Genomic DNA, 14,910 nt, shown 5'->3' with positions numbered 1-14,910 from the left:
TCAGATTCAACAAACCATACAACCAAGCCAGCTCACAACTACAATGACAGCTCAATTCGTTCGTATAAAACACCTCTAAGATTCTTTAGAGAAAATGGGAATATGAGATTTCTCAACTCTTAAAGCTTATGTACAAGAAGTTCTAGAACATCTAGAAGATCTATCAGTGGGGTTTGTGATGCCACAGTTCAGAAACAGATTTTCAGGGAAAGGGGATCTTGAGGAATACATCAACACGTACTTATTGATGGTCCACACATTGCGAGACCGACCCAACCAACTTAAGGTCACGTTCTCGCATAGCTTATCAGAAGAACGCTTAATGTGGCACCGAATATTCATGAAGGATAACCTTCAAGCAACTCCTGACGAAATGTTCAGGCAATTTTCCTCCCGCTATAGGGGAAGAAAGCAAAGACCCGTCACCCTTGGTGTCCATCAAACATAAGTTGGGCGAATCTCATTCCCTATTTATAACCAGATCAGAGAAGCCGTTATGCGAGTCATTGAAACTCCACTCTCTGAAGCCGAATGTAAGCATAACATTAGAGAACATGACTCTAGAATATGTCACATTCTTCAGTATGGGGGTAGTCCTTTACTCATTTGATATTATGCTTGAAAAAATATCACGATATGAGTGAGCAAAAGAAGATAAAGCTGCAGATGAAAAACCCTCTCAATAAGGAGAGGTGAACATGATCAAGAAAAGCAACCCTTTTACAAACCATTCACAAGGAAAGGCTAAAATTCATTCTACCACATGGAGAATGCAGACTTCTACACCAAGGGAATTCACTCACATTAATGAGCCTAGGACCAATGTCCTGAAGAAGTTGCTTAAGGCAATGCTCATAGAATTACCGATAGTAGCCAAGATTCCTCCTTTCTACAAAAGCGATACATCTCGATGGTACGATTGGCATCAAAACTATGCCCATAACATTGAGGAATGTCGAGCTTTTATATATATAGTTCAAGATTTCATCGATAACGGCATGATAAATGTCGAAAAAGGAGATGTTGACAGCAAAGTAAAACCAGAAACTCTAGATGCCTCGATAAAGAATACTGATATCAACCTGATTAACTTGGGAGAATCACAAGTTGTGCCCAAACTCAAAGAACATCCACAAAGGCCTTGGAGCACAAGAAGAAATTAATTGGAAAGTCCAGTAGATGACGAACGAAACGAGTATAACCTCACCCAGGAGTTAATGACTAAGGATACTCAATATCGAAGCAGTGAGGATGGCCTTAGCTCCAAGCCCATAACAAAAAAAAGGGGAGAAGAAAGAGGTATCGCATATGGAACTCCACTCCAAAATACACTCTCAAAGCGACAAAAGAAATCCCCATCATCAAGAGTCACACTAGGGCATATGAACCTTTCAACCCTTACTTTCAAGTTAACACAATAAATGGTTCATACGTGTGTGGCAACGAATCAAACTCGCAAGAGCAATATAAACTCGAGCATGAGCTCAACCAAGGTTTTGAAGCTATAGATTCTCAAGCCCGTGATGACAAGAACCTTAATTCTAGGACAATAACTCGTAAGGGAGAAAATGAACAAGTGCTAAAATGAAGCCCTTCACCTAAAAACGTTGACGACCTACCTAAATGGGATCAATATGTTGAGGACGACGTGTTAGAAACTGATATGGTCCAGATCAACAAGAAGGGATCGCCTTCCAAATAAGGGTTAACACCCCAAAATCTCCCATTATGCTTCCAAACAAGGGGCCAACACCTCAAATATTAAAAGAAGTCAAACCTTTGGAAATTCTAAGGGGCCCACCTAGGCCTCCTTCACCAGACTTCTTGGCCAACCCACCTATATGGGATGAGAAGCCATGCTTAGAAGATTTAACCGAGTCACCTCTCGAGGTGAACTTAGTTATAAATGATGGAAAAGTAAAGCCCAAATTTGATTATTTTCAAAGATTTGACATCTTCACTAGAGTTGATAGAGCTCGAACCTATGGAAATTTTAAAGGGCCCACCTGGGCCACCTTCACAAGATTCCTAGAATGATCCACCAATCTGGGATCAAGAATTGGATATTGAAAATTCGACTATGTTACCTCCTCAAGAGGCAAGCTCTCTAAAAGTCATTAACGACATGAGCACAACTCCGATAACCGGAGCACTACCATGTCAAGAGAATGCATCATGTGAAGAACAAGTTCCCAATAGAACAGAAAGCCATGCAGGGGCAACCCCGTCAAAATATTCAATAGGGGCAAACTCCTATCATGAAGAGGATACAAAACGGACAACTAATGAGATTGAACCTTTGTATGTTGATTCCCAACATGTCATAAGGTCGTTCAATACAACGGGGGCAACTAGTGAGATTGAACCCTTCTTTGTCGACTCCCAACATGTCGTAAGACTATCTAGTACCAACTCAACCACTCCTCTTGTGCGAGAGTCTCACCTAAGCTCGAGCACTGAGAAGGAGCTTACCACGAAGTTAATCTTCGAAAATCAATTCAAAATTTGCTATGAAAAAAGTTATCGAAAAAGAGTTGGATGATCACCCGTCCTTTTGCAAATAATCAAATGAGGCATTTATGCCTCACACTTCAAGTACTCAATTAACGGGAAAACCCCGATGAGCCTATCTGTCCATACAAAAGACTAGGAGATTAGGAAAATGAGAGTGATTTCTAGTCCTAAAATCAAGGTACAAGTGGAGCAGCTTAAAGGAAAAGTTCAATAGAGATTCAACAACCATTAGCAAAGAGATTTTGGATGCCACCTGGGTCAAGGGAAATCAGAAGAAGATCAATATTAGAACCTCTTTGCCACCTGGAGGAGGGAATGATGATCGAATTCTTACATGATCTTAAGACGAATTACTAAAATAAAAAAAAACTGAAAAAAATAAAATAAAATAAAAATAACAGAGGGGCACATTTGACTCTTCCTCCTCCTCCTCCTCCTCTTCCTTTGTCATTGTTCTCTTCTTCAAAATGGAAAAAAAAATCTGTCGGGCTGAAAATCCGAAAGGAACCCCAAGCAATGGAAAAAAGGCTACTGGGCTGAACACCCGAAAGGGACCCTGGAGCGAGAAAAAAAAAATAATCCACTAGGCCGAAAATCCGAAAGGAACCCCAAGCCTTGGAAAAAAGGCTACCAGGCTGAACACCTAAAGGGGACCCCGGGGTGACGAAAAAAGAAGAAGTTCTCTCCTTCCTTCTAATCTCCTAAGTCTTTTCTCTCTAAACATCTTCTGGTCCTCCCTTGAGTCAAAGTGGTGGTAAAAGAAAAAATTAATAAGCATTAGCCTGAAGGACCGTTGTTAAGGACCTAGATCGTCTGAAACTTCGAAAGGTGGGTGGTGGAGGAACGAAATCCGAAGTCCAAAGAGATTTGAACGCCTAGGGGCAGTATCCTATATTTTCAAGACTCTGTTTCGCTCGAAACTTCTGAGAACTCTCATTGAATTGCAACACAAGAGCTGAGGTTGGAAGATAAAGAAAGACTTAATGATTCTTCGTCCTGAAGATTCAAGCAAGGACCCGATACCCTCACAAAGGGTCCACCAAAGAGTTCACAAGTGGTTAAACTGTAAGACCTACATTAAAAGAAAACCACCTCGCAATAGGGATAGTAAGAAAAAAATTAAAAATAATATATATATATATATATATATATATTAAATAACTCCACGTTCATATGAGTATAACTGCTGACTACACCGTCCATCGCTTCATGACGTTAAACTGCTTGAAGGGTTCTATGGTTTAAAACTGCTAACCAAAACATGTTTTTTTGAAATATCTTTATCTTTTTAAAAAAATTTCACTATATGTCTTGTGTTTTCAAAAACTTTAATTCTTTGTTAAAATCGTAACATGTTCCTGCTCCGGGTTTTATTTCAAATCTCTCTCTACTTTCAAAATTTCTAAAATGACTTTCAAAACAAAGGAGCTTGGACACCCGTATATGATGATCACTGCGTTGCCACGATTATCGCATTGCTGTACCATCTCTCTCTTCGGATTCGGCCAAACAAGTCTCTTCCTATAGAAAACCTTTTCCTATAAAAAACTTTAAGAAATCCTGAGGGAATCCAAGAAAATGCAGGATTGCAGATTTGAAGCTGAAGTTAAGTAGTATGGCCAAAAAATCCAACTCGAGTTTGAAGCTTGTGTAACTCACTAACATCTCACGCTGAAAAACCCTAGGAGGAAAAATGCCCTAGGTGGGTGAGTTTTGTGCGTGCAATGACTTGGGGGGATAGTTGGTGTGCCCTTTGACCACGTGACATTAGGAAAAAATTTTCAATATCTGCATTATTCTCTCTTTTCTTAAACCTATAGACAACCTTAGGAAACCCTAAGGAGATCAAAGAAGATGCCAGGGTTAAAAATTTTCTAACTACAAAACCCTTGAAGTTAAGTGGCATGGCCAGAAAATCCAACTCGAGTTTCAAGCTTGTGTAACTCATCGACATCTCATGCCGAAAACCCTAGGAGGAAAAATGCCTTAGGTGGTGTGCTCGATGAGCACAATGACTTGGAGGGATAGTTGATGTGCCCTTTGACCACGTGACCTTAGGAAGAAATCTTTGACATTCACCTGCCCCACGAAGGATAAGGAACGCCAAAGTGTCTACTTCTTTACCACTCACATATCCCTCGAAGGATAGGGAGTGCCAAAGAGGGGCAACTATAGACACCCCATTTTAAATCTAGTAAATTCTATGGTTTCCTGAACCCTTAGAATAACATTTAACCTAGTAAACCTAAATTCATAGTTCACACAGCCTATCCTGTGACCTAGAACCAGTTTTCTTACCCGGAACCCTGTAGAAACCCTGTTTTGACCCAGATTTCTGTAAACGCCCTATTTTACTAAAAAAATCATTAAAAGTAGTAAAAAAATCCGTTTTGACCCATATTTTTTCTGATAGCTTCACAAGAGGCTAAGGAACACACTTAAAAAAAACTATTTTAATTTTGAGACTTTTTTATTTGAGAAACACGGCCCAAGTCGCTCGAGTGACACTGCCCATGTTGCCCAGATCCGTGACCTCAAAATTTCACTTTTTGACCGGGGATTTGTTTATTACGTGAGTTTATCCATCCCAACAAGTTTTGACCCATGTAAGGCCTCTTTTTGGTGACCATTTGATGGCGGGATAGAGAGACTAAACCCTACGAGAGAACATATAGAGATCAGAGAAAAAAACAAGAGAGAGTTACACGAGAGAAAGAAAACCTAGAAACTGCTTCAGGAAACCGAGACTCTTGCGAGAAAACCTAAGTCTGAGAAATCCTAGACCTAGGGCACAAACACCCTAGATTTACCCTTAGGGCATAACCACCCTTTTTCAACCAGAGACTTTTTGGTGAACATCCAACTCAGAGAGACAAAGACGAGAGCCCCAGAAGGCTCGGTAGTCCGGCGCCATCCAGCTCGGTTCGGTATCAGTTCTTTCTTTTTTTTATTCTTCTTTTATTGTTTTATTTGCTTTAAAATCGTATTTTAATGTCTTGGATCATGCTGGCTCTGCCACAGATCTGATAGTAGATCTGCTCGTTTCTTGGCAGATCTGACCTTAGATTTGAATTCGATTTGTTCCACTTTCTTTACCACTCTTTTATTGCATTTTTATTTAGTTTAAGATGTCAAAATCTGAGAAATCTTCTAAAGAAGATCTGTCAAATTTTCATCGTAAACAATTATATACTTCATCCATGGTAATTCTATGATTTTTCTTTTGTGTGATATAAATTTAATGGTTAAAATAAGTTCATACATGAAAAAACATCTTAATATTCACATATTGATGAAAAAAATGAAAATTAGTAATGCAGTACCCTGATTTCTTATTAGATTCTTAAAATACAACATTTATAACAAATTTTAATAATTTTTTTGGATTTTTTTAAAGCTTAATTTGATCGATTCGGTCGATTCCTGATCCAGATCACTGATTCACCGATCTGGATGGGTTTTTGGGGTGCCCGATCCGAGGCACTGATTCGTTTTTTAAACCATTGGTTTTCGAATTAAGGAAATGAGAATCGAGAGAATTCTAACCAACGGGAGTAGAAAAGGCAGACTTTATGCACTTGAGGATGCGAAGGAAGCTTTATTTTATAATCGAAATAAGAGAACATCAAAAGATGTGTGGCATTGACTCGGACATCCTCAAAATAAAGTAGTTAGTTACTTGAAATCTAAACAGTTGATTAATGTTGATGTATGAAATAAATCACATTCTACTTGTGCTAGCTGTCAGATAGGAAAAAGTTGTAAACTCCCGTTTAGTAGTATTGACAAGGCCTCTACATCTCTTTTTAAGATTCATTCAGATTTATGGGGTCCTTCTGCAGTTTTATCTAATTAGAGTTATCGCTTTTATGTGGTGTTTGTGGATGATTTCACTCGTTTCTTTTGGATTTATCCTTTGAAAAGAAAATTTGAATTTTTCTCTGGATTTTTGAAATTTCATCATATGGTTGAAAGGAGATTTGATAAACAAATTCGAATTTTTCAATGTGATAGAGGTGGTGAGTTTACTAAGAAAGAATTCATTGCTCATCCTACTGAGAATGGAATTGTGCAATAGATATCATGTATAGGAACCCCTGAATAAAATGGAATAGTTGAAAGGAAACATAGAAAATATTGTAGAATTGGGTCTTACAATGATGTTTCACGTAAGAATTCCTAAACGGTTTTGGGCTGAAACTTTCTATACCGCGGTCTTTGTAATCAACAGGATTCCTTGAGACAATTTGCAATTGGATTCACTGTATTCTTTGTTGTTTAGTTGCATATTAGACTATTCTTCACTTTGAGTTTTTGGTTGTTGGTGTTTTCCATTCTTTCGAACCTATGCTGCAGATAAATTATGTCATCGTTCTCTTTCATGTGTATTTTTTGGTTACAGTGTTCAGCATATAACCGTTACAGATGTCTGCATCAACCGATAGGGCGATTCTATATCTCTAGACATATTGTATTTGATGAAATATCTATCATTATGCTAACCCCAATTCTTTGTTTGATAGTTCTCCGGTTTAAGGGGAGCTATCTACCTATGCAAAATGGTCAAAATGTTATGAGTCTGATATACAAACTCATTCCTCTTTTGATTCATCACCTCTACATAAACCACCCATATGGGACGCATTTTATGTATTTGGTCCTTTAGGTCCTGCTTTGCCCATCACTAATGATAGCTCTCCAACTTCTCTTATAAAGGAAGATGTCACCACTACAACACCAATTCAAGATGTCCAGGATGGTGTAATTCACAATCATGGTGATGAAAATGTTGCCACTCAATAAACCAACCAATTTAATTTTTTACCAGCCTCTATGCATTATCGTCATCACATGGTCACTGATCTCCATCGCAGCAATCTCAAGTGCTCATACATAGCAACAATCTCAAGTGCTCATACATTCGAAGTTATTTCTTCCGAACCTAAAACCATTAAGTCTGCCTTGGATCATCCAGGTTGGCATTGTGCAATGGAAGATGAAATTAAAGCCCTGCATGCTAACTCAACTTGGGAACTCGTTCCACTTCTTCCAAGTATGATTATTGTTGGTTGTCATTAGGTCTATAAGACTAAATTAAAGTCTGATGGCTGTCTTCCAAGTATGAATATTGTTGGAATTGATTTCTCTAAAATATTCAGTTTTGTTATTAAGCATGCTAGTATTCGAATTGTCCTCACTATAGCTATTGCGTGCCATTGGCATATAAAACAACTTGATGCGAAAAATGCTTTCCTGCATGGATTTCTTAAAGAACTTGTATTTTACGAAACAACCTTCTGGATTTATGAGCTCAAAATATCCAAATCATGTATGCAAATTACAAAGAGCTTTATATGGTCTCAAGCAAGCACCACGGGTCTGGTTTGATCGATTTAGTGTATATTTATTATTATTGGGATTTTATTACAGTATAACTGATTCATCTCTATTTTTTTATCGCATTACTCAAGGCACTATTATCCTTCTCCTTTATGTCGATGATATTATTGTTATTGGTAATAATTTAGATCTTTTAGTTTGGTTCATTTTCCAATATAAAAGGGAATTTATAATGAAAGATCTTGGACATCTTCATTACTTTCTTTGCATAAGAGGTATCTTATTTTTCAGACAGGATTTTTCTCCGACCAAGCAAATACATTCGGGATCTTCTTGACCGTGCTCAGATGCTTGGTGCCAAACATATTTTAACACCAATGGCAATGAAGAAAAATATTTATGAAAATTCTGATATATTTTTAGATACAGTGTGTCAATTTATGCATGCCCCTACACTTGCTCATTTTAGGCAGTTAAGCGGATTCGCCATTATCTCAATGGTACACAATCATGTGGCATAAGAATCTTATATGTTAGTTACCTTATATACCTTATTTGATGCAGACTGGACTGGGTATCGAACCACTCGTCGTTCAACCACTAGTTTCTACATCTATCTAGGTTCTAATTGCATATCTTGGAGTGCTAAGAAACAGTGAATTGTGCTTCGTTCCAGTGCTAAAGCGGAATATCGTTCTATAGCATCCACTGTAGCAGAATTGACATGACTTTTTTTTATTCTTTGGATATTCGGTTGCCTTTTCCTCAACCACCAACACTTTTTTGTGACAATATTAATGCTCTCTATATGATAGTCAATCATGTTTTTCATGCCCAGATAAAACATATTGAGTTTGACTATCATTTTATATGTGAAAAGGTTGCTTTTGGATTACTTATCACTTGTTTTGTTTCCTCTCGCAATTAAGTATAGGCTTCAAATGCCTCTGCAACTGAGTTTGAAGGGGAGTAATAGAAATAAAATCCAAAATAGGAAGATACATATTTTAAAATAGGAAAGAGATATTGCTTTTACCTCTTGAGAAAAGAATGTAACAAAATAGGAAATTATTGCATGTAACAAGATAGGAAAGTGTATATTGCATTATTGTATTATCATTATATATACAATGAAAGAACCACCACAAGAGTTGTGTGGGGCACAATTATTTTCTCAAAGAGTTCCTCTCTCTCTCTCTCTCTCTCTCTCTCTCTCTCTCTCTCTCTAAAACTCTTTAGATATCACATATAGAATTAAAGTTGGATAGGCGAAGTGAAGATTTGCAACCAAAGTTTTATGTGATTGCCGCATACCAATGCAGATGAAGGATAATCTCTATAAGACACATGTGATACCAACTTTACTTTATGGGGCGAAATGTTGGGCAATCAAGAAACAACATATATATGAGATGAGTGTAACTGAAATGAAGATGTTGAAATGGATGAATGACAAGATAAAAGGGGGTAGCATTCGCAATGAATATATTCAGAAAAACTTAAGTGTGACTCCAATAGACAATAAGATAGGAGAAAGTAGACTTAACTGGGCCGATTATATGCGACGCTGACCCAACACAACATTTGTTAGGAGGTACGAGTTAATTCAAGTAGAAGGCCAAAAAAAGGCAAAGCATAGGTCCAAAAGGATATGGTTGGAAGTAATGAGAAAACATATAGGGACTTATAGCTTCACTAAAGATATGACCCTTGATAGAATATAATGGTGGATCAGGATTCATGTAGCTGACCCCAAATAGTTGAAAAAAAATATTGATGATGATGATTTGACAAACTTTTAGAAACTCTAGGAATCCTAGCCTTAGATATTTGATCCTTAAAGATTATCTTGGCCATCGAAATCCTAAAAACTCTCAAAGTTTTAGAGATCCTGAGAGTCCTATTCCATGTAAATCTAGTGCCTATGAAGCCTATAAATAACTCCTCTCTGGTGTCTTTTAGAATATAGCTTTAGAAGGCCATCGAAAAACCCCTTGGCCAGAGAGATCTAGATACCCTAGAATTTAGATCATCCCTAACCTTTTCCATACAAACCCTAGAAAACATTAGGTCACTAAACCCTAATTCTCTGCAATCATGAAACTTCTCAAACCAAGAGCCTTAGGAAGAATATCCCTGAGCAATAAAAAACCACCCCAAAAAAAAGTATTACATAGATAAGATTTCCTTTTAATCTCAATAAAGCTTCTCATATTCAAGCAAATCTAGGGCTGATATCAAAGAAGTTTCAACTGCTAGTGTCATCCATGCCACCAACTCATGGTGTTAGGTTTGGGGGATCAACTTTCAAGTAAATATTTCTTTTTTTTTTCTCTTTAACGATTTTGGTTTATTTTCTTCCATTTTCCTAGTTTATTTTCACATATTTTACGCAAACTAAACTAGCATTGGGCAACATTGTTTGTGGAGAAGTTTGGCTTCTATGGACTCAACTTCTCACATATTGTAATTTGATGGACCCCACTCTTTTCTACATAGTTTTAATTGATGTAATTTAAAGCTTAAATAAGTGAAGATTTCATTTGAGATCTTCCATGATTGGACTGTAAATAGTTTGCAACCCACCATATATGCTTTCTTCTTAAAGATTGTGTTTGCCATTATATTTCTCTACCTTAAACGAAACGTTCACATATTTTGCCATATGCTTCTCTTTGATTGAATCCACCAGCCCTACCCTTGTACTTAACTATGTACTCTGATACCACTTGTTAGAATTTAAAAACTCTCTTAGATTCAGAAACAAGAGCCCTGACAGTTGGATCTCTTCAGGATCTATACTAAATTGGCCAGAATATGAACCACAATATTAGAAATAAACTATAAAACACAGACATCACAAGAATGCAAAGATTTATATAGTTCACCCAATGGGACTGCATCTACAAGCATGGAAAATTGAAATCTAATATACCAATGAAATTGCATCACAGATTTTGAGACACATAGTTACCTCTTTAACCCTCAACAAAATCCAAGTTAGCCACCATTTTAGACCTGATCTCTTAGACCAACATCACCTATCAATATCCTAACTCAATTCCACAATTAAACCGCTGTCCAAAAAGATAACATTGAGAGCAATTGAAAAACCACTAATAATCTCCATGGCAACCGTTTCTATATGAGAAACATATAATAAAAAATAAAAAATAACTGTGTTATTTTTTTAAATGTTGTTTTTCAAAAGTTACTTACATTTTGGCACATCTTTCTCAACTAGAGAAGTTTTTCACTTACCAAGCTTGGCCCTGTTTTCACTTTAAAATGCTTGATGAAAAAAAGATGGCTTGGTCTTAGTATTTGATCCATCCAAGTATTGTATTTTTTAGCACGACAATCAATCACTCCTCTCACTCTCCTAAGATGGTAATACGTTAATGCAAACTAGTAATATGCACATGTATTGCACATGATATTTAATACTAATTATTGCGAAAATTTTAATAAAACATGATCTTAGAGAGAGAATTTAATGCATTATCTTCACAATTGAATATTTTATTAAATAATAATAAATGTGATTGTAAATATTATTTTTAATATTTTATTAATTAATATGAATTCATTTGATATACAATTAAAATAATAAAGATAATTTAAAAATAATATAAATTATATAAAAAAACTCATAAATGAATTTATACAGGTTCTTACTAATGCTAATATCCAATATATTAGTTTATGACATTAGATCATATTAATGTCTATATCTAATATATTAGTCCATTAATGCATACTCAGTAAGCATTAACCTTATACATAAGAGCGATAAGAATTTATATATATTGATCAATAGCTAATTTCAAGAATAAGAAAGGGGAGAGAGATTTAGGGGTCAGAGGTGAGATTAACACATATTTCTTTTCTTAACCCACATGTTACCCATTAAAAATAGATATGGAAAATAGTAACCCGAGTTAGAGGGATAAATAATCATAAATAAAAATATGTACGTTTTTTCATTGGGTTGAGGGCTTTTTGTTGCGGATGCGAAATAATGATTTGAATGTGAGAGAGATAAATTATGTTTAATAAAAAATACATGTTTATTAATGGGGGATCTGCATTTTTATTAAGTCAAAGAAATAATTCATATATACTATTTGTCATAAAGAAAAATACCAAATGCAGCCAAATTTGTTTTAATATTATTTTAAAAAGAAGAATCAAAAGCGACATAGTGCAAATGCAAAATAGTAAAAACACGTTAGAGGAGACAGGATCACAACATATCAGTTATAAATGATTTTTAATAATTCAAAATTCATAATTAAAAAATAAAAGATATTCAAGTATCTCAAAAAATAAAGAATCAAATTTTGTATATGTTGAATCATATTAAAAAAAAAATAGTATTGTCATTAAAAAAACTACTGTAATATTAAAATAGACATAAAAACTTTTAAAATATAAAAATTATAGTTAAATACACAAAGACCAAAATTGATATAGAAATAAAATAATATTTTATTTTATTTCTAATAATAATAATAGTATTATTATTATTATTTTATTTTTAAAATATAATAATAATAAAGACTAAAATATTATTAGTATTTTATTTTTATTAAAATAAAATAATAATAATATTATTATTAAATTATTATTATTATCATTTTACTTTTATCTTCTAAGGTAAGACCTATTGATCTTGAATGCTAAAGAAAAATAATTATTTTTCTTTTGGATTCTTATATTAAATGATAAATAGACTTTGTTTCTATTTTAATGTTTCCATTTGATTTTGTTTCAGGCAATAATACACTTCGAAAATAGCAGAGAAAGCTATTTCAATCATAAAAAAACTAATGTAATGTTAAAATATTCATAAAAAACTAAGATATAACAAAATGTGGTTAAAATCATAAAGGGTGAAATTGAGATAGAAACAAAATTGATATAATCTAACATAAAAATCAAGAAAGAAAAAAAATCTTTTTTTTCCATTAGCATTAAAGATCATGGGCTTTGCGTTATATGATAAAATAATTTATGAAATAAAATTAAAATATTATTTCATAATAGGGCATAATACAACTGAAAAATAGCAAAAAAAAGCTAGAAGAGACAATAGCATAAATAAATAACTTATATGCGATCAAAATAAAACTAAAATAAAATAATAATAATATTAATAATAAGTAATAATAAGTATTATTTTATTACTATGTTCAAGTTTATAATAAAAAATTAAAACTATTCAAGAATCTAAATCCTTAGTATTTTTAATCTAATTGAGTTTCATGACCTGTGTGAGAGAGAGAGATAGATCAAACCACTTATTTTCTACATATAAAAAAGTCATATTACAATTTGAAAAATATACTACTATTTTATTACTATGTTCAAGTTTATAATAAAAAATTAGAACTATTCAATAATTTAAATCCTTAGTTTTTTCAATCTAATTGAGTTTCATGACGAGAGAGAGAGAGAGAGAGAGAGAGAGAGAGAGAGAGAGAGAGAGAGAGAGAGAGAGAGAGAGAGAGAGAGAGAGAGAGAGAGAGAGAGAGAGAGAGAGAGAGAGAGAGAGAGAGATCAGGCCCCTTATTTTCTATATGTAAAAAATTCATATTACAATTTTAAAAATATACTACTATTTTGTTACTATGTTCAAGTATGTAATATAAAAAAATAGAACTATTCAAGAATCTAAATCCTTTGTTTTTTTAATCAAATTGAGTTTTATGACCTTTGAGAGAGATTAAACCACTTATGTTCTACATGTAAAAAATCAAATTACAATTTGAAAATATACTACATTGCGATAGAGACAGATATCGTAACTTTTACCTTTCTCTTAGGAAAATATTTTTGAGCTAAAAAATCATTGTGAGAGGTCAGTAAAGAAACGAACTTTAGAGAGAGAGATAAATACATTGTTTTCTCCTAGGATATGGTAGGACATGATAGGCTTTTGGGCTGGTGCGTGAGGGTTTATGGTGAGAAATGATGGAAGAGGTTTTTCTTAAAAAGATAGTTTGGGAGGGAGAAATTGATGGAGAGATTAAAGGAGAAAAAGATGAGTGAAATAGGGGAAATATTATAAAAGAGATTTAATATGGGAGTTATCACATAGAGGGAGAGAGAAATAGTGGGTTTCTTTATTATACGTTTTAGGGAGGTACTACAAGATAGAGAAAATAAAAAGATGAGAATGACATTTAAGAAGGAGATATTAAAGAGAGAGAAACGGTTGAGAGTGAGCTTTGAGAGGGAGAGATTTTAAGGAAATAAATGGAAGAAAGATTTTAGTGAAAGAGGGAAAGAGATCAAAAAGGTAGAGGAAACAATAAATGATATAAATAAGAGAGAGATATGAGAGTTTAAAAAAATAAATGGGAAAGAGATTTTAGGAAAGAGGGAGAGAGAGATAGAAACAGTAGAGAGGGAAACCGTAGATGATATAAATAAGAAAGAAAAAACGGAAAATTTTAAAAAGATGTAAGACATTTAAGGAAAGATGTAAGAGGGAGAGAGAAAGAAAATCGTGTGGTGTAGGGAAGGGAGAGATTTATTAAGAACAAAATAATAGGTGTGGGTGATTTATTAGGAATGAGTAAAGATGTGACACATGACACAAAACAGGGGAAGAGATTTAAGGAAAAGTGCAAGAGGGAGAGAGAGAAGAGAGAAATGGGTGGGGGAGGGATTTATGTTGGAAGAGAAAAAATGGGACATTTGACAAAAAAAAATAGAGGATGTATCTCTCGACTTAATAAATAATATATAATAAAATAGAAAAAGATAAACTAAGAGTAATTTTGTAACTCTATACTATTGAAGTAAGGTGCCGCATCAAGAATCTTTTAGAAGGGAGTGCTCCGATATTGGAGAACCTTCCGGTTGACTATTTTGACCTCGAGATATGCGGATATGAAGAGAAAATAATTTCAAGACCTAAAAATACCGCATCATGTAATTAGTTCTCTGGACCATCTATTTTTGAAATTTTAAATTATAAATTTCTTAAATTTTTCAAGTCATCATAAAGTTTTTGATATTGGAACTACATCCTCTAAACAAATTTTA

Source organism: Amborella trichopoda, chromosome 13, assembly GCF_054954075.1.
Source record: "Amborella trichopoda isolate Santa Cruz 75 chromosome 13, AtrichopodaSantaCruz75HAP2 v2.0, whole genome shotgun sequence".
NCBI classification, from domain to species: domain Eukaryota; kingdom Viridiplantae; phylum Streptophyta; class Magnoliopsida; order Amborellales; family Amborellaceae; genus Amborella; species Amborella trichopoda.
Note: the sequence above shows the minus strand (reverse complement) of the source record.